Source organism: Pygocentrus nattereri, chromosome 11, assembly GCF_015220715.1.
Source record: "Pygocentrus nattereri isolate fPygNat1 chromosome 11, fPygNat1.pri, whole genome shotgun sequence".
NCBI lineage: Eukaryota > Metazoa > Chordata > Actinopteri > Characiformes > Serrasalmidae > Pygocentrus > Pygocentrus nattereri.
Genome location: NC_051221.1, coordinates 18,799,454 through 18,820,021, shown reverse-complemented (window position 1 = coordinate 18,820,021; position 20,568 = coordinate 18,799,454). Strand labels below are relative to the sequence as shown.

At 40.3% G+C, this 20,568-nt stretch overlaps 1 protein-coding gene across 1 annotated transcript in view; it reads left to right on the top strand.

Moving 5' to 3' along the window:
* LOC108438820 (Kv channel-interacting protein 1) overlaps nt 1–20,568 on the top strand; it is a 73,214-nt gene that overhangs the window by 1,672 nt on the left and 50,974 nt on the right. The window lies entirely within an intron of this gene.

The following is a 20,568-nucleotide window of genomic DNA, read 5'->3' as shown; positions in this document are numbered from 1 at the left end:
TCAAAAATGTATTAAATGATACAGAGAAAATGTGATTCCTTAACAATTGTGCAAGACCTGGTAGACCAAAATGGTCTCCATCAGAGAAAAGCAAGCTCCATTCTTGCTTCATGTCTGTAAAAATCTAACAAAATTTATGTATTCAGGAGGAAAATACTGTAAGTAATTGAATCAAATTAGAAAGAGTTAGAAGTAAGAAAAGAGAGAAAAGGCTGACTTAGATTCAGCACAAATTTATTCTACAGATGGAATCCAGCAAACTGATAAGTAACAACCCTGATGTTGTATTTTCACAATAAAGTGGAACAAATGACAGGATAGGTAGAACAATCTTAACTGGGATGGCCAGAAGGCTGGAAATACTTGGTTACACTTCAGGAGCATAAAGACATTTGGGCACACTAAATACATATATACAAACAGACATGTATATATATATATATATATATATATATATATATATATATATATATATATATATATATATATATATATATATATATATATATATCTGTGATCACCAACTCTACCCCTGGAGGTTCGCATCCTGCTGCCATCCAGCTGAGTCCAGCGTTCAGCTGCAAATCTAATTTAACACACCACCTGATCCAGCTAATCAATACCTTTTCAAAACCCTGATTAGCTGCAGCAGGTCTGTTGAGGTTTAAATGGACAGATCTTCTGGAGCTCTTGAAGGGTTGGTGATCACTGGTCTACATCAAAACTGGACTTTGATTTGATTTATTTGTCTTTGATAGTCAGTTTTTGCACATCTGAAGAGGGAATAAGAACATAATGATTTTTTTGGAGAAGAGGTTGGTCAAATACAGCCCTTTGATAAAAAGAAAAAAATCACTCACCCAGACCACCACACTCACATAGACCATCACACCCCTTTATATATGGGTCACCAAAATGTGTGTAAGGGAGAGAGAGGCAGGGGGGCTTTATTGCTGATTCATTATGTCATTTCACTGAATCTATTTTGCAGCAAACAAGAGGAAACATTAGGAACTTAGTAGCTACACACACACACACACACACACACACACACACACACACACACACACACACACACACACACACACTCACTCACACACACACACACACACACACACACTGAACAAGAACTTTCGATCAATAATTGAGAGAACATCTAATTTGGCAGAATTCTTACTATGCTTTTACCCTGTTTGGACAGTACTGGTATTGAGCACATTTAGTTCAGTTTAGCTGCATGAATAAAGTGGTGAAATACCTTAAACATGTCAAACAGAGATCTACCTTACTGACTCTTATAAAGCCTCTAAAAAGAGAAAACAAAATATATAGATCATTCTACCAAACTGGTTCAAAATCAGAGTTGAAAACTGAATTGGACTCCTCATTTAGACTAAAACCCTTCTGCGTTGAAAGACAGTATACTTTCATTTTTTTTTTTACAACAAATAATTAAACCTTTCATTTTGTCAATAACAAAGTCATTGTAACATTTCTGAAACTTCACCAAATGCTTATTACTGCTTATTACTGTCTCAGTTAATGCCTTGGGTTTATTAATAGATAACAGCACATTATAATATAATCCTTGTAAATACCTAATGTCTGAATACTTAATTGTTCCTTTAAATATTGTGTTATTGTCAGACCATAGTTTGAACGAGTTTGGTACAGTGGTCCATATATCACTGTGTAATAGGCCAGTATATAGTATATAGGTATATAGGCTCCTGGGGCAACTTAAAACTGTAGTATCAGTAAGACTAATCTACATAAAAATATTTGTAAAAAGGTGCTTTAAAAATAACATAATGTGAATGTATATACACACCACCACCACCACACCAACAAAAATGGGATATTCCTGTAATTGCATTTAAAAGGAACTGAAATCTCTAGAAAATGTGTACAATGTATACAAGTGCACTAATGTGAGACAAGACGTTAACAGACTTTGAAAGGTCATGATTGTAGGGTGATATTCAAGACAGCTTTGCCAAATAAGTTCAAAATCTGCTGTAGTTATGGAAGACATGGAAGGCTGATGGTATGGGAGGATCGGTGGAGGTGAGGTGAGGGGGGGGGGGGGGGGGGGGTTCAGCTGGAATGGCCTTGACCCAGAAACCATGAATTCCTCCTCCTTCTGTGATGTAGTAACAGCTCTGAGTATTCTGCTCTGTGGAACAGGCCTCTGCATGTTTCAGTCTGATAATGCCCTGTGCAGTAAAGCATGTGCAGTACATGCATGATTGGAGGATCACAATGCTGGGACACTTGTTTTGCTGGCACAAAGATCTGATCTGAACTGACAGAGTGCTGGTGTGGAATTTCACTGCATCCATATAGGTGTCTTCAATCAGCAAATGCATTGTTGCTTTAGGCTGTTCTACTTTCATGTTATCATAAACTGTAGAAGAACACTGCAGGTCAAATCTGGACCTATAAAAGTAAAACTAGGGTAATGCGAGTATAAACATATAAGGATAACTGCCTATATGTATTAATATCACATCCCAGTGTATGACAAATCAATCATGACCCTGTTGGAACAAAACATTGTATCTCCATTGAAATTATTTATTTTGCTTTCTCCTATGAAGTTTCTATTTTGGAGAAACATTTTTCCCCACAGCAACAATGTAAATATCTAACTTAATCCTAACTATAACTTTGTATATTGAAAAACAAAGTGTTTTTACTTTTTACTTTAAAAAAAGAAAATGTACACACACTGGTTTGATGGTCAAATACATCAGATTAATGAATGTCAGACTCACACACAGGCTACAAACAGAAACAGAGATGTCAGTGAGGACTCAGTTTGATGATGATGTCATGGGGTGCTGCTGTGGCTTCAAAGCTCGCACACACACACACCCCCCCACACACACACACACACACAAACACACAGTTTAATCTGATGTACTCAGATGCAGATGCTATGCTGCCTGTTCCCTCAGGAGACATGAGACTAAACAGAGACACAGCCATGTGTGTGTGTGTGTGTGTCTTGTTAAGGACAGCTCTGGTTCATAGAGCTCTCTGCTTTAGAACATAACCCCATCATTTACTTCAAGCTGAGAATACTGTGTGTGTGTGTGTGTGTGTGTGTGTGTGTGTGTGTTTGTGTGTGTGTGTGTGTGTGTGTGTGTGTGTGTGTGTGTGTGTGTGTGATTATCTGAAGGTGTCAACATGCTTTTGTCTTAAAGGTCCATTGATTTTGCTCAGCTCTCTTTAAGTGTGAAATGCCTCAGGGGACATGAAGAGATATCAACCAGGCATAATGCAGACTGAATGGTGAGAGAGAGAGAGAGAGAGAGAGAGAGAGAGAGAGAGAGAGAGAGAAAGAAAGAGTGAGTGAGACAGAGATAAAGAGACAGAGACAAAGAGAGAAAGAGAGAGAGAGAGAGAGAGAGAGAGAGAGAGAGAGAGAGAGAGAGAGAGAGAGAGAGAGAGAGAGAGAATAAGAGAGAGAGAGAGAGAAAGAGTCACCTTGACCCTTGGAACTGAGTAAATTAAATTAAATTGTGGATGAGGAGTCAATGCAACTTACGGAATACTTTTGACAGAACAAGGTACTCATTATGTTCCCTAACTAAAGATATCCTTGATTAGGGGTTCTTAACATTTTTCAGAGAAGGCCCCTTTTTTAGGGTTACAATTATTTTATGATGTGTCTCATGATTTCTAAACTTTTTAAAGAGTCTGTGATTCATTTTCAAATTAAATTTAATAAAGATTAAAGCCATGATAAGAAAGAGCATAGCTCAGCGGCTGAAACAAGTTCCTATAACTTTCCTGATAAGCCAATATACATCAGCAATGGAATCATTCTGTTATCAGGAACTTGCAACTGTTATAAACAAATAAGTTCACATCTTGATCTTGACCATGTTCGTTGAATTCAAAATGATGTTTTAACTATTCTAAACTGTTCTCGGTCAACAGGTGCTCTGTCAGATGCTTTAAAAACTTCCTTAGAGGTGAAACCTCTACTAAAAAAGAGTAACATGAATCCCTCCACACTCAAAAAGTTTATACCATTTTCCTTTTTAAAATAAAGTCTTGGAGAGTTGTTTTCAAACAATTAAATGCATATCTAATATCAAACAAATTATCTGAAAAAATTTACTCAGGTTTTTAGCACTGAGTAGCACTGAGACAATATTGGTTTATATTGGTCTTATTGGATATTAGTGCAGCTTTTGATACCATTAATCACAAAATTCTAATCCACCATACTGAATATTGGGTAAGCCTCTCAGACACAGTGTAGAATTGTTTAAATCACATTTAATGAACAGACAGTTCTTGGTTTCACTGGGAAATCAAACATTTCTTGTGGTGTCCCACAAGGTTTATTGTTAAGGCCTTTACTTTTGTTTTTGTACATGTTGCCTGACGCACAGTTAAACATTTCTCAGTGGTTGTCACAACTAAATCAAGAAAAAAACTGATATACTGATCTTTGGTGCTCAAAATCAGAGAAAAATGCTTTTTAACAAGCTTAAGCTTTAATACCAAACCTGAAATACGAAACCTAGTTATGACTCTGAGCTGTTTTAGCTGGTATATAAACGCAGTCACTAAAGTAGCTTTGTATCATTTGAGAGGTATCCTAAAGGTCTGCTGTTTCTATCACAGAGCAATGCAGAGAAAATTGTTCATGTATTTGTTACAAGCAGAGTTGATACTGTAATGCTCTTCTTACTGGACTTCCAAAGAAAACAGTTCATCCTCTACAACTCATACAAAATGCATCAGCATGAATCCTAACAAAATCAAAATGGAGAGATCATATCACTCCCATTTTGACAGAACTGCACTGGCATTTAGGATATATTTTAAAGTTCTGCTATCAGTTTTTAAGGCTCCAAATGACCTGTCTGTTTATGTTACAGCATGTGATCTCGGATCTGCAGATCCTGGCCTTCTACAAATACCTTCTGTAAAATACAGAAAATGTGGGGAGGCCTCGTTCAGTCATTATGCTTCTTTTATTAGACAGTCAAGATCAGTGCTCTCTTTTCAAAATGCGCAGAACATTTGAAAATGTGTCATATAAATGCTTGGGAATGAGATCCTAATGCGTGGCCATGACTTAGTAAGGCGTGGGAACAAGATAATTCAGTTGTGGGCATGATTTAGTAAGGTGTGGGAATGAGATCATGCCCTACTAAACTGTGGCCAGGGCTTAATTATCTCATTCTGACATTACTAAGTCGTGGCCATGCAACAGGATCTCGTTTCCACATCTTATTAAGATGTGGCCACCCGTCTTACTGAGCTGGATATCACCAACTGGGCTCCATATTGTATGGATTTCTTGAACACTCTACAGTACTTTATAAAGTAACCTCTGCTTATCAAAGACTTAAATCTGTTCAACATATGAGGTGAAATCCACTTAACTGGTCCACACATGTCCTGATATTTTTCTCTGAAGGAAACCTTTGATTCATCTCTTGAAGTTTTTTAACTTGTACTGCCACCTGGTGGATCAATACGGCTACTGTGTTTTCTTCTAAACTACTTTTTTGATCAACTCAGGAATCAAAAGGTTAGTTCAGATTACTCGGTCCCAGCGGAGTAATACAGAGTATATGACGCTTGCTCTGAAATTTAACTTTTATTTTATTTGTTACTAAAGATAAATTCTCTGCACGTTTACACGGTCCGACCTCCTGTTGTGTTCGGACATTTATGGGGTCTTTCCATGTCGAACATGTTATATAATCAAGCTCTTACGGTGATTTGTTTCTCCAGCAGATTCTGTCAGACTAAAGGCTTCCTACTGTCAGTTTTATGGTCCTACATGTTTCTTTTCTTTTTGCGTTTTAGTTCAATCACGACTTTGGGTTTAGCAAAACACTGATTTTCCAGCTCCTTTTTATCCTCTAGAACGAAAGACTGTTTTTAATACCGTTCCTTTAATACCGATATATGCAAATGAGTTCTGTTCTGATTGGCTGCCTTGTATTGCAACACACCTTTTGACGTCAGAGTGATGGGAAGTCTGTAGACTGGAGATATATGAAGAGGCAGATGTATGTACATGTTTTGGTTTTTAATGACATCACAAAAACAATGAATTGAAAACGGGCTGTTTCTGCAGCTTAATTTCGTTTATACAGACCGTATGATGAGTGAGCGCTTTGAACCAATGTTTACAAACTGCATCAAAGTCTTTCATCTAATAAAGAAGGGTGAAGACAGTTTTCCATGATAGGGGCCTTTTAAAGCAGGATGCTCACACTGTGAACCCAGAGCGAACAGCGCTGGATCAGAGCCGGTTTATGAGGAGCCTGGCCGCTTCCTCCCCCCCGTTATAACAAGAACAGCACTGCTAATCAGCAGAGGGCGCCCGCGGGTGAGTCCTCAATGAATGGGAGTAATGGGCCAGTTAAAATAGTTTCTAATCGCTCGCCCAAAGCGTCTCTTTAATTTTAGAAAGTAGACGGATATATTCCACTAAAAAACAAAGAAAACTCACCTATTTCCTTTTTTCTACAGCAAACGGGTTTTGGGCAGCAGGAGGCGGGCATTACTGCTGAGCCTGATGATTGACGGGCGAGCGGAGCAGTTCATTGGCCGTTCGCGCCCATGACGTCATGGACCTAATTTGGCGCCGTAACTCCTATAACTCGAGTTTAAAAGCTCTTAAAATATAACAGCGGTGTTAAAATGTTTATGCTGTTTGGTGTTCATGAAACGAATGCATTCTTTTACATTAAAAATATTTAAGCGATTATAAACTATGATTTTGCTCAAATGCTCCTTTTGGACTCACTCGGGAGCGCCCTCTAGCGTTTGATTCTCTGGCTGCATCCCATCAGGAGTGAGAAACCTGCGTGATGGCGCTCATGTACATGTTGTTACCGTTTTAAACCACTATAGTTCAGGATTGTGTCTCGGCCAACAGCAGTTCTTCCCTTCAAGTTTAATTCTCTATATTAGTACCAGAGGGAGACACTAGCTGCGTTCAGTCCCACATGCTCTACTGTACATGCTGTACTAATGAATGAACTACTAATGGCTGTTGACTATTTTACATACTGTTTAATATGCAGTTTCTGCAGTGCACTAGGTGGCAGTAATGAGTAACGGTTGTTCAGCTACTACTGCGGGAGCCGAAGGGGAGAAGAGAACGTAGCTCTCTCCTACAACCAGCTGTACAGACGTGAGTTGAAATAAAAACAAAGTTGACGATAAACAACGTTTCTTTATTAAGAATGAGAAACATTACAGTAGTTACGCGATAACTCCAAAAATCTGGAGAGATTATTTGAGCCTGATTCTCAGCCCAAACAGAGTCAGAGTCACTGATAAGGGTTTTGAAGATAAATGGCAGCTGAAGTTTCTGTTTCTACACTCATTGTCCATTTTATCAGCTCCACTTACTATATAGGTGCACTTTATAGTTCTACAGTTACAGACTGTAGTCCATCTGTTTCTCTGCACACTTTGTTAGCCCCCTTTTACCCTGTTCTTCAGGACCCCCATGGACCCTCACAGAACAGGTACTGTGTGGGTGGTGGATCATTCTCCACACTGCAGTAACTCTGTGGTGTGTTAGTGTGATGCATTCAAACCAGCACAACACAGATGCAGCTGGAGTTTTTAAACACTGTGTCCACTCCCTGTCCAGTCTATTAGACGCACCTGCATTGTCAGTTCACCCTCTGACATCTCTTCCTGAACAGTATGAGCTAATCATCCTCTACACCTTCATCAGTGGTCACAGGACGCTGTTGGCTGGATATTTTTGGTTGGTGGACTACTCTCAGTCCAGCAGTGATACTGAGGTGTTTAAAAACTCCAGCTACACTGCTGTCTGATCCACTCAGACCAGCGCAACACTAACACACCAACACAACATCAGTGTTACTGCAGTGCTGAGAATGATCCACCAAGAACAGGGTAAAAGGTGGCTAACAAAGTATGCAGACTGACTCACTAGCCTTGAACCTCAAAGTTCTTTTACACGCAACACGTATCAGAATTTAAAATATCTTGAATGCAGACTTTTCTTTGGGGTTTGTATCTTTACTACGAGCTTAAAAATCCTATAAAACAAAAGATGAATTCCTGACTTCTAAATTAAGCAGCATGACGGTCAAAAGACTGTGATGCTCCTAGGCTCTAGGCTTCTGCTGTCTTCTATGCGTCCTCACCCTTTTTTACTAAACTCAGCGGCCAATCAGATTGCATCACATTAAAGCAATTTCATTGTTAAATTGTTATATTACCCAAATGCAAAAGCTACAAATATTAATGAAGAATTAAATGTTTTCACTTAAATGCAAAAAAAAAAAAAAAAAAAAAACATATCCCGGCCCCTAATTGACTAGGCCTTAGCATATCAATTACCAAATTAAACTCCAACATAGAGCCATTAATATTCTACTATGCATCACATTTCTCAAACCATAAAAATTTTTGTATAGGTAAGTATTTAGTCCACACAATTTACAGTCCTTAGTTTACGCAGGCAAGTATTTCTCTTCTTTCATTCTTCTCCCTGTAATAGACACAATTTAGTAATGGGTCTTTGTATGGTGCTTGTTTTCGTCTGAACTTCAGCACTTCGAACTACCCCTCTGGCATGACTTTGGTGATTCTGCCCAACATCTAGGAATTCCTTGACAGAGCTGGATCAGCAACAAGGACGACATCTGCAACTTTGCAGTTCCTCTTCAGCCTAAGCGATTTTTGCCGCTCTTGACGATCTGTTCAGATGCCCCCCTGCTCTCAATACGCCATCTTGTAAATATGGGTCCAATTTGAAAATTGAGCTGTTTCTTCTCACATGAATGTGTCACTGATGCAGAACCTTACTTCTGCATAGGTTTGTTTCTGACTATCTTTGATCAGTTCCATTTCAGATTTAAATAGATCCTCAACGGTAAGAATTTTCCTTTCCAGATTCTTCTTACACATGATCACGTGTTCTTTAACCATTGATCTGCGTTTCTCTTAGTCATGTTCAGACTGCTGTGCAGCCTTCTCAAACTCTTTCCTCTTTCCACCCAGGTACTGCAACATCTCTCTTAAGTGCAGAACCCAGGCGGTTGCCTTCCTCAATTTGTGCCAACTGGAGTAATACTCCACCAATTGGTTTACTGGGTCTATGTTGTCTTCCACTGCACTTGTGCATGATACAGCAGCTGACGTCGTCACCTCTTCATCACGTTCTGATAGGTAAGTGCACTCTTTAGGTTGCTCTGGCCACACATTCTCATTGCACAAGAAACTTTGGCCTTGAAACCAGCTCTTACTTGACAAAAAGCTCTCAATCCTTAAGCCTCTTGATGCCTGATCAGCTGGGTTCTGAGAGGTGTTGACTTACTTCCACTGAGCTGTTACGGTGGTCTCTCTGATGAAAGAGACACGGTTTGCCACAAATGTCTTAAAACGAAGGGCATAATTTTCAATGTACTTTAGTACCATCGTACTGTCTGTCCAGAAGACCAAATTCATCAAGGGAACTTGAAGTTCTTCTTCAACATCCTGTCAACCTTGACAACAACCATTACAGCTGTCAAGTCCATTCTTGGAATCGTAACCTGCTTAAGAGGAGCGACTCAGGATTTTTCCATCAAAAGCAAACATGTTTCTCTTCTCGCTCATTCATCAACAGGAGATACGACACAACCCCACATATACATCTTGACTGGCGTCTGAGAAATGGTGGATTTGTGCCGCCTTTGTGGGTCTGAATGAGCTGGACTTGAAACATCTGCCCACACTGAGCTCTGACAGCTTGTCAAGGTTGGCTATCCACTTCTGCTATGGTTTCTCTGGCATTTCTTTGTCCCAGTCTCTTTTCTCTTTGCAGAGGTCTCTCAGAATAAGCTTGACAGGAAAGAGTAGTGGTGACAAAAATCCCTTTGGGCCATACACGGAACTAACAACGGATAGGATGCCTCACCTTGTGCATGGCTTGTCTGGCAGCTGAATATTGAACTTGAAGCTATCAGAACTTGTGCACCACTGCACGCCTAATGCCCGTTCTATTGGTAGTTCATCAAGCTGCAAGTCCAGATCTTTAACTTCAGCTGCTCTTTCGTCATCAGGGGTGGAGTGCAGCAAAGCCCTACTATTGCTAACGCACTTATGCAAGTGGAACCCACCTCTAGCGCACAACTTCATCAGCTCCTTCTCAAGATTAACAGCTTCACCTTCTGTGGCAACTGACTTCAACAGGTTGTCCACATAGAAGTTTCTAAGAACTGTCCGAATGGCTTCTGGCGAGGTCATCACAGCTGCATCTTGTGCTGTTATTCTTAGTGCATATGATGCACAACTGGGGGATGATGTGGCTCAGAATAGGTGCACACACATCCTGTACTCTGCTACCTGCTCACTGAGATCGCCACCTGGCCACCAAAGAAAGCACAACAGATCTGCGTCTATGTCTGGCACACGCACTTGATAGAACATGGACTCATTATCCCCCATCAGGGCAATAGATTCCTGCCTGAACCTAAGCAGCACTCCAATGAGGGTGTTTGTAAGGTCAGGCCCTTATAATAGTTGGTTGCTTAACGACACTCCCTGGTAAGTTGCCGCGCAGTCAAACACGATCCTCAGCTTCCCCTTTTTTGGATGGTACACCCTGTGGTGCGGGATGAACCATACCCTACCATCACTGTGACTTAACTGCTCTTCTGGAATTCTTGTGGCAAATCCTTTCTCCAGGATGTTGTTCATAAAGTCTTTATACTCCTGAAAGAAGTCTGAATTTCTGCTGAACTTCCTCCTCAAGGAGTTAAGCCTTTGCCCAGCTATACCACAGTTACATGGCATCTTCATCCTGTCATCCTTCAGAGGCAGCTTAATGCAGTAATGCCCATCAGATGTGCTGATATTGTTACAGCATGCATAAAGTGCTTGTCATGTTGCAATGGCTCTTGCTTGTTCTCACACTGGAGTTCTGGAAAATCAGCACCGTAGTACCTCATCAGCATGTCCTCAATGCTTGATAAAAAGATGCGGTTGACAAGGAAGCTCTGTCTTTCAACATCATCAGATTCCTTCTCTTGGCATTTGCTGACTGGCCCGTTGACTACCCAACCTAGACCAGTCTTCACAGCATAAGTTCCATCATTCCAGCTGTTAATTATCTCCCACGGCTCTGTAGCCTTACAAGCATTGGCACGGATAAGAAGACCAATTTCTGATTCCAGTTGTGGGAGATGAGCTTGATTCAAGTAAGACCATTTCTCCAAATCCTTCTTCTGTGATATATTGGCTTTCTTTGCAGGTATGTCTGGGTGTGTTTTACACATTGGGCAGCTTGATGTAGTCTTGTCCATCTAAACCACACACCTCCAGCTCTGTTAGAACATAACTGCTCACTTTCTCTTCCTGTGACATGGTGTGAAGAAGGTACTCCGTCTTTCTACCTCGGATGTTCAACTTCTTTGCCAAGTCCTCAGTGCAAAAGGTTGCTGTGCTTTCTTGATCCAGGAATGTGTACATTTGAATGATTCTCTATAGCAGAGCAATCTGGGCAAGAGGCTCTTTTCTTACAGTTTTTAGACAGATGACCTGCTGTAAGACATCCAAAACAAAGCCCTTGCAATTTCATGAACTCAATTTTATTTTTCAAAGGCTTATCTTTGATCTTGTTGCATGCATTCAGTGCATGATTTATCTTAAAGTATAGACAGGTACTTTGGAAAGCATTGGCTAAATTAACTACTGGATGCTTCTTCTCTGGTTGGCCTTTAGTGGCGTCCTTGTCAATAGCACACACATTTACAATGAAGCTGCTCCTTTTCTTACATTGGCCTTCTTCTTTGAGTTTCCCTGGTTACCTAAGGTGGCATCCGGAATATCTCCAAACAGTGGATTGTTGACGACCTTGGCTTGATGATAAACAAAGTCCACCAGATCAGGAAACCTGGCTGTTTTTTTTCCTTCTTTCTTTAATGTTGTATGCAAAACTTCACCATTTTTCTTTCAGCTTAAATGGAAATTTGGATAAGATGCACTTCATATTTGTAGGATTCATTTCATCCATGTAGTCCATGTCATTCACTGCGTTACAACATCCAATCGGGAACAAACCAAAGGTGTTCAAATCCTCTGGCTTTATTTGTGGCCATTCCATTGCCTTCTTGATGTATGCATTGGCAATTGTCAGTTCATCACCATAGTGATGGGCCAGCAATACTCCGGCTTCCCTATAAGCCCTGTCTGGCCTCATGTGCTCACAACTACGAATGAGATTGAGTTGCTCCCCACTCGTAAACTGTTCTAGGTAATACAACCGATCTTGCTGGCTGTCAGTCTTGCTATCGATGGCATGCTCAAAGGCTCTTATGAAAGATCTATATGTAAGAGTGTCTCCATTGAACACTGGTATGTCTCTGAGAAGCAGTTGAAACAGACTTTGTTGCTTGATGAGCATCTTGGTGACCTCATTTTGATTTACATTTACATTTACGGCATTTGGCTAACGCTCTTATCCAGAGCGACTTACAATTTGATCATTTTACACAGGGAGGCCAAGGTGGTGTTAGAAGTCTTGCCCAAGGACCCTTATTGGTATAGTGTAGGGTGCTTGCCCTGGTCAGGGATTGAACCACAGTCTACAGCGTAGAAGGCAGAGGTGTTAACCACTACACTATCCAACCACATTTTGACACTGCACTACTTGATACTGACTGAAGAAACAGCTGCCACAGCTGTCTTAGTATTGACAGCAGGCAAAGTCTTACCAGCACCACGAGACTCATAATTATCCATTTCTGTCTTCCAGTCAAATACCTAGACCCAGCTCTGGGCCCCATTCTATGAACAGAATGCTGTTCATAGACTTCAGTTCAGCATTCAACACCATCATTCCTCAGCAGCTGATTGGAAAACTGAGCCTGCTAGGCTTGAACACTTCCCTCTGTAACTGGATCCTGGATTTCCTATCTGAGAGACCTCAGTTAGCCAGGATAGGTAATAACATCTCCAACACCACCACAGTGAGCACCAGTGTTCCTCAGGGTTGTGTGCTCAGTCCACTGCTGTTTACTCTGCTGACTCATGACTGTACTGCAAAGTACAGCTCAAAGCACATCATCATGTTTGCTGATGACACGACTGTGGTGGGTCTGATCAGCAAGAATGACGAGTCAGCATACAGAGAGGAGGTGCAGCAGCTAACGGACTGGTGCGGAGCCAACAAACCTGTCTCTGAATGTAGACAAAACTAAGGAGATGGTTGTTGACTTCTGAAGAGTGCAAGATGACCACCCCCACTGCCCCCCCCCCCCCCAACAGAACATCACTGGCTCTGCTGTGGAAATCGTCAGGAGGACCAAGTTCCTTGGTGTTCACATCACAGATAACCTCACCTGGTCCCTCAACACCAACTCCATAGCCAAGAGAGCCCAGCAGCACCTCTACGTCCTGCGGAGACTGCATCATTGCTTGGTTTGGGAATTGCACCGCCTCAGACCGCAAGACCCTACAGTCTATAGTGAGGGCAGCTGAGAAGATCATTGTGGTCTCTCTCCCCTCCATCATGGACATCTACACCACACGTTGTATCCGGAAAGCCACCAGCATTGTGGATGACCCCATCCATCCCTCACACAGACTTTTTTCACTGCTGCTGTCTGGCAGAAGGTACCAGAGCATCCGTGTATCCACTGCCAGACTCTGCAACAGCTTTATTCCTCAAGCAATCAGGTTTTTAAACTCTGCACCTTTTTCCACTACCTCATGTCCGCTGTATTGGTGCTGCACTGTCCTGTCTGTTTACTGTGTCTAATGTCTGTTTAATTTATTGTATTTATTGTTTTTAGTTTACTTTATGTTTGCACACTATGTCTGCACGTTTGCACTTTGTACTTTTTTGTTCCTTGTTGCACCGTGTTGTTCCTGGAGGAACGTAATTTCACTCCACTGTGTAATTGTACATAGATGGAATGACAATAAAATCCTCTTGACTCTTGACTTGACTTGAGACTGGCTCTAAGACATCGTTCATAGACTCATGAACAACTTCAGACTCTTCATAAACCTTTAATTTGGCACTTGAAGTTTCAATCTTCAACTGTTCCTTCTTTACTACTTCTTGCTCAAGTTCTTGTTTCATTTTCATAGCCGCTGGTCTTCAACCACGCTGAGCTAGTGCTAGATAGTTGAGATGCACGACTGAGTTGACCGCAGAAACGCTATCATGAGGTCTACCCTCATGTTCCTCATCTTGAGAATCTCTTTTAACATTGGCAACCCATTTATTGGTTTCTTGTATGAAGGCCTTTAATTCTGCATGTCTGCTTTCATATGCCTCCTGATCAACTTTCTGGTCATCTTCACTCAACAGTTCACATAATTCTTCATTGAGACATTTATACTCTACAAAACATCTTTCAAGCTTAAACAGACCTTCCTCTTTTATGATATCAACATTACATTAATCATGTTTCAATATTTCTATATCGTTCCTTTGCTTAGTTAACTGTGGAAACTTTCCCTTTCTCTCACCTTTTAGTCTCTATGTTCTCCTCTACAGCCGTTTCTAGAGGCTTTGTCACCCTCTTTTGGTCTGCAAGAACATCTGCATTCTTTTCTGCCATCTCATTTTACTCATAAATCTCCACACATAAACTGCGACAATTCCACAAATCCTTCACAGCCTCTAAACTCTTCTAATAAATTCACAGACACTCATGAAAAGAGTTACTGGATGTATAAGATCGTTTGGCATTAAAAATTCAATGACTTTCTGAGTGGGAAAGTCTATCAGCATTTAATTTCACTTTCCTCCATTGAGTAGCTGGTTAGCTAGCGTTGCTAGCAGGCTAATAGGGATGAAGAGAAAATGTCAGACCTGGCCCGGGGAAGCCTGCCCCAGCCCACAATACGTTCAATTTACCTCTGTCTTCTTGCTGTCTGAGCTAGCATGGCTAGCTTGTCGTTACCCTGCCTTAGCCCGGTAGTTTAGCTACGTCATGGCTTTTGTTGCTCCGTTCTTAGGGCCAGTCTTTTGACTTTGTTGTGAGTACAGTGTCCTGACTCATTAGCCTTGAACCTCAAAGTTATTTTACAATTAAAAGATCTTTAATCCAGACGTTTCTTTGGGGTTTGTATCTTTACAATGAACTTAAAATCATATAAAACAAAAGATGAATTCCTGACTTCTAAATTAAGCAGCTTGATGGTCAAAAGACTGTGATGCTCCTAGGCTCCACGCTTGTGCTGTCTTCTATGCTATGCTTCTCCTAACCCAACCCTCACCCTTTTTTACTAAACTCAGCGGCCAATCAGATTGCATCACATTAAAGCAATTTCATGGCTAATTTCTTATATTACCCAAATGCCAAAGCTACAAATATTAATGAAGAATTAAATCCAAGTTTACAATATATGTTTTCACTTAAATGCAAAAAAATGGCTCTAACATATAGTCTGTAATTGTAGAAGTACAAAGTGCACCTATATAATAAGTGGAGTTGATAAAATGGACAATGAGCGAAGAAACAAGGAGGTGGTCATAACGTTATGCTCGGTCAGTGCATCTTGTAGAAATGTTTAAATTGGAGCAGTTTTATTTAAACAGTTGACAATGTTTTGCACAAAATTCTCTGGTTTGTATTCAGTTATTTCTGTTGATTTTTATTAGGAAAAACCTGGAATGACTGACTTTGCCTATAGTCTTTGGGTGTGTAAGTTTGATTGTTGGTTACATTTTTTGGTGATCTTTTTGTATATTTGCGGCTTTTCAGTTTTGTCTTTCAGGCACAGGATTAAATGCAGTGTCTTGTTCACACTGTCACCTGGGCTTATTTGGTGTGTCAGGTGGAAATTCACAAATAAACATTTCGACGATCACACTTTGAAAGTCCATCCATCCATCCATCCATCCATTTTCTAAGCCGCTTCTCCGTCAGGGGAGGGGGGGGGGGTGCTGGAGCCTATCCCAGCAGTCCTCGGGCGAAAGGCAGGATACACCCTGGATAGGTCGCCAGTCCATCGCAGGGCAGACAGACAGACACTCACACCTAGGGGCAATTTAGCATGTCCAATTGGCCTGATTGCATGTCTTTTGGACTGTGGGAGGAAACCAGAGAACCCGGAGGAAACCCACACAGACATGGGGAGAACATGCAGACTCCACATAGAGAGGACCCTGGTCGCCCGGCCGGGGAATCGAACTCAGGCCCTCCTTGCTGTGAGGCAACAGCAAGCCCAACCCTGAGAACTGCTCACGGTGATGGTGATAGGAACCAGACTTCTTAAGAGTGTAATGCCTCCAAAACTCCCTCAGTTAATACATTAAATGGTTACTGACACATTCCCTGATGTCTTAGATGCTGTCCAAGGTAGAGAGTTACAAGCATGGCATTGTGAGGAAAACTAGTAACCAAAGAAAATTTATTTTTTCAGAGGGAACCCTGATCTGTTTGTGCAAAAATAAACTACTTAAGTTCTGTACTAAATGAGTCTTTCAGTTCATTATTTACATCAAAACATTATTCAGTAGAGATGAATGTGGGTGTTTGGGGAGTTCTCAGTATGAGAGAGAGAGAGAGAGAGAGAGAGGGAGGGAGAGAGTGATATGTGTGATGTGTCTAAAATGCTGTCACATAATTATCTGTCTACCTGCAGGGGCTCTGTGTGTGTTTGATATTAAAATGATAATTCATCATGATTAAAGCTTCAGCTGACACAAAGGGGTCATACTGCTCCCCTGTCTGATGGAGCCACTCTTCCACAGCCAACACAACCTTGTTCTGAGACGTTATTAAAAGTTTGAGATGGAGTGTTGACAGTCTATTAGACAGCAGACTTGTCTCAGTCTGTCTGGAAACGCTTCTAGTGCAGGAAAATCAGGCTTCTAGAAAGTTCTTCAGTTAATTTGTGCAAAACAATTATTCTAGATGTTTCTGTAGGCTTACAGGGGGAGTATATCTCCTTATACTCTTATGATTGGTTTCTTGGATATGTTTAAGGTCAGGGGTGGCCAACCTTTCAGACACCAAGAGCCAGAACAAAATGCTCATTACTACTAGGAACCACAGGCTATATTTACACAAACATTATAGTTTTTAAACCTATCATGTAGATGAGATTAATGGGACAATTTTTTGTTTTCCACAATCTGTTTCAAATCTGGCTTGTATTCAGTTGCTGTTACTTGAAGCAGTTCTTTCACATGTGTATCAGTAAGAACAGAGCGATGCTTTGATTTCACATGTTTCAGGGTGGAAAATACTGATTAACAAACATAGGTTGAGCCGAACATTGACAGGAGCTTCAGTGCAGCTTGTTTTACATTGGGATACTTCTCCACAGGCACAATTTTCCAAAACTCCAGGGTCCCTCACTCAGAACAGATCTGAGTCTGTCATCTTCAAAAAGTTCAATCATCTCCATTTGAGATGTAGCTTCATCTGTCACCAATGGGGCTTTCAAACAGTCTGAATCAGCAGCAAAAGAGTTAATAAGGAATGTAATTTGTGGCCTTTTCAGCTGTAGATCATAGAATCTGTCCTCAAAGTTCTGCTGCAGACTTTCAAGAAGCATTGCATAGTGTGCAGTTCTCCCTTTTAGGACCTCAGCTGCTTGGGCACTTGCATTTGAAACAGACTGGAAATGTGTTAGTTCTCCTTTTTTATGATGAGTTTTAAACAGCTTGAGTTTGTTAACAAATGCAAATACTGACTGCACTAGATGAGGTAGCATCTTTAATTTCCCCTGGAGATCAAGGTTCAGGCTGTCCAAGTGGTGCAGCATGTCCACCACGTTGGCGTGCAGTGAGGTAAAGTGGCGCTGAAGATTGGAAGCTTTAAAATTGGATAACGATGTTTGGTATATCAAACAGAACGGCTTCCCTTTCCGCTCAGTGAAAAAATACAAATCCTCCCTCTCTGGTAAGAAGGTTCTGTGTTCACCTTCATATTTTCGTTTGGCTTTACATTTGCCAGACGCTGCCATGTTTCGGTGGTTGGATAGCTAGTAGCCTGGGTCAGTGTGCGGTTCTGCTACGACGTTCTCTGTGCAGGGGGTGTAGCATCACCGTGGCAACAGACTTTGGCTTCTTCCAGCGTGGAAAATATGCCAACATATGCTACAAGCAAGCAACAAAAATAAATAAATAACTAAATATAACTATATAACTATATATATATATATATATATATATATATATAATATAACATTTGGCAGCAGATAACTGGAACTGTGCTTTTTTATTGGTCACTGGTCTAGTACTGAAAGTTCCTGTGTTATGGCTTTTGGTAACTAACATAGATGGGCATGAACAGGACAAGTGTCCATATCATGGAAACCTGAATTCCCTTTGGCTTTAAAAAATAACAAATAAGAATTTGGTTGTTAGAGTCTCAAAACGTACTGTTCACTGTCCAGTCCATTTAGTCCAAATATATAAATTACCCAGCAAAAAGAGCCTGTATTAAATGAATGTGAGCTCACTGTTTTTGTAATGCAATGAAAAACAAAACCATTTACATATATACACCTCTTATCACCAGTTTAGCTCCACTCATTGACAATAGTTTTTAAAAAAGGTACAATGCAGCACAGCCAATCAGAACAGAGCTCATTTGCAAATATCAGTCTTGAAGAACAGCTTGTATAATTCTAGGGAATTTAAAGAAGCTGGTAAATAGTCATGAAAAAGTTAACTATGACTGTTTTTGATGCGTAAATATAATAAATGAACTCATGGGGAAAAATAAAACACAAGAAACACAATGTAAGATGTGGGCCATTGTTTGGTAACTGAAAATGTTCTCCTCTGTGTAGTGAATGCCTCTTCCAGATGAAGATAGTCACCACACACAAGTACACCAGAACACAAGTCTGTGTAAATGTAGACATTTTTATGTGTGTGTGTGTAATATATCATTTCATGTCATGTCACCTTAATGTAGGCAATTAATTTGGCAAGAAATGTAGCTAATTAGCTGAATTAGGCATCTTTAACATGAAGAATGAGCTGACCAAAAAGACAATGAATTTGTTAATTGCAGTTATTTTGCTGGTTCCTGCTGCCTCAGTCTAGTGGCAAATGAACTACAAATAGAACTATACGTTCTGTGCTTCCTGTTTGGGTCAGTTCTTGTTTTTGAATGTGCAGTGGAAAAACAAGATGAAGCTCAAAACATTTCAATTTTAGACAATAATTGGCTTCAGCACATGCTCATTAGACCCCATTAGAAGATGAAAAACACAGTAAAATTTGGTGTATGTGCACTGCTGTGAGTCACTCTGTAAAATGTGAAATAATAATTTCAGATGGGTCAGGTCAGATTTTGCAGGTGTTTTTAACCACATTGTACATCTTTGTGTAATAACATTACATACAATAGAAAGTGTAGAAGATGTTTTAAAAGCAGCATTATATGAAAGAAGATCTGATGGCAAAAACAGATCATTCACTTTCATCCTTAAAAGAAACAGCCTTCACCAAGTATTGACTGATTTCCTTGAATACAACATGCTCATAACCATTACATTCACCTATTCAGAGAAGGAATCAGAAGATGGATCAGATGTTACAAAATGTTCTTCAGCATATTGCTTGCAATTACACATTGTCAAATCCCCAAAAGTAACACAGTCCAGCTTTAACTCAATCAGTCCATCCTAATATACCAGAATTCCTCAGCTACACCATAATCTTTTCCTTCTTGTTTTCTTAAATTCAGAAATGCTTTCTTAATATTCCATTTCTTAATATTTAATTACTTTAGAATTATAATAAGCAGGATACAGTATTTCTAGTCTAATGTAAAGTGACTAACCAGTCCAAGAATCTACATCCACCCACACACACACACACACACACACACACACACACACTTTCTAGCCTATAGTCTACCCTTAGGGCAAAGCAAGAGTCCTTTTAAAACATTCATATGGCTGCTGTTAATATTTCATTCAGAATTAAATATGAACAAAAGGGAATAATGTTGTCCAGCTCAGGTTAAATCTGTCATGCAGCCCATAAGTCAGTGTGCAATATTACCCTACTGTCTGTCTGTAGGCTATGTCTTTATTCTTACCACTTTAACATCACTCTTTTTCTGCTATTTCTCCTCTTTCTGTATGTTAACACTTTTGGCTGTTGTTATGCTCATATTTTGCTTACAGGTCTTCTCCTCTCAATCTCTTCTCTTTCCATTGCTTTATCCTCTGGTTATCTCTCTCTGTCTTTGTACTATTTTAATGATCACTTGTAGAAAGTTGTTATATTATTGACTGTTTCTAGCACTTTTGGCTTTTTCTTCAGTTCCTTTTTAAAGGCCATTGTCTGAATAACCGATGAGCATGTGTGCATGTGTGTGAGAAGGAATGTGCTTGCATGTGTGCTCGTGCATGTGTGTGTGTGAGCTCTTTTTTATTGGTCGTGTTTAATCAACCCACGCTTATTTAAAATTCCTTCTCAGTATGCCTTCCAAAATGAAAAGGGAGATTTTAAAGGGTTTTTTGCTACCATCATGCATATTTCTGTGCATGGACATTACAAAGTGCATAAAATTGAGGCATGGAAATGAATTCCTTGGAGATGGCCATAATTCAGTGCTAAATCTG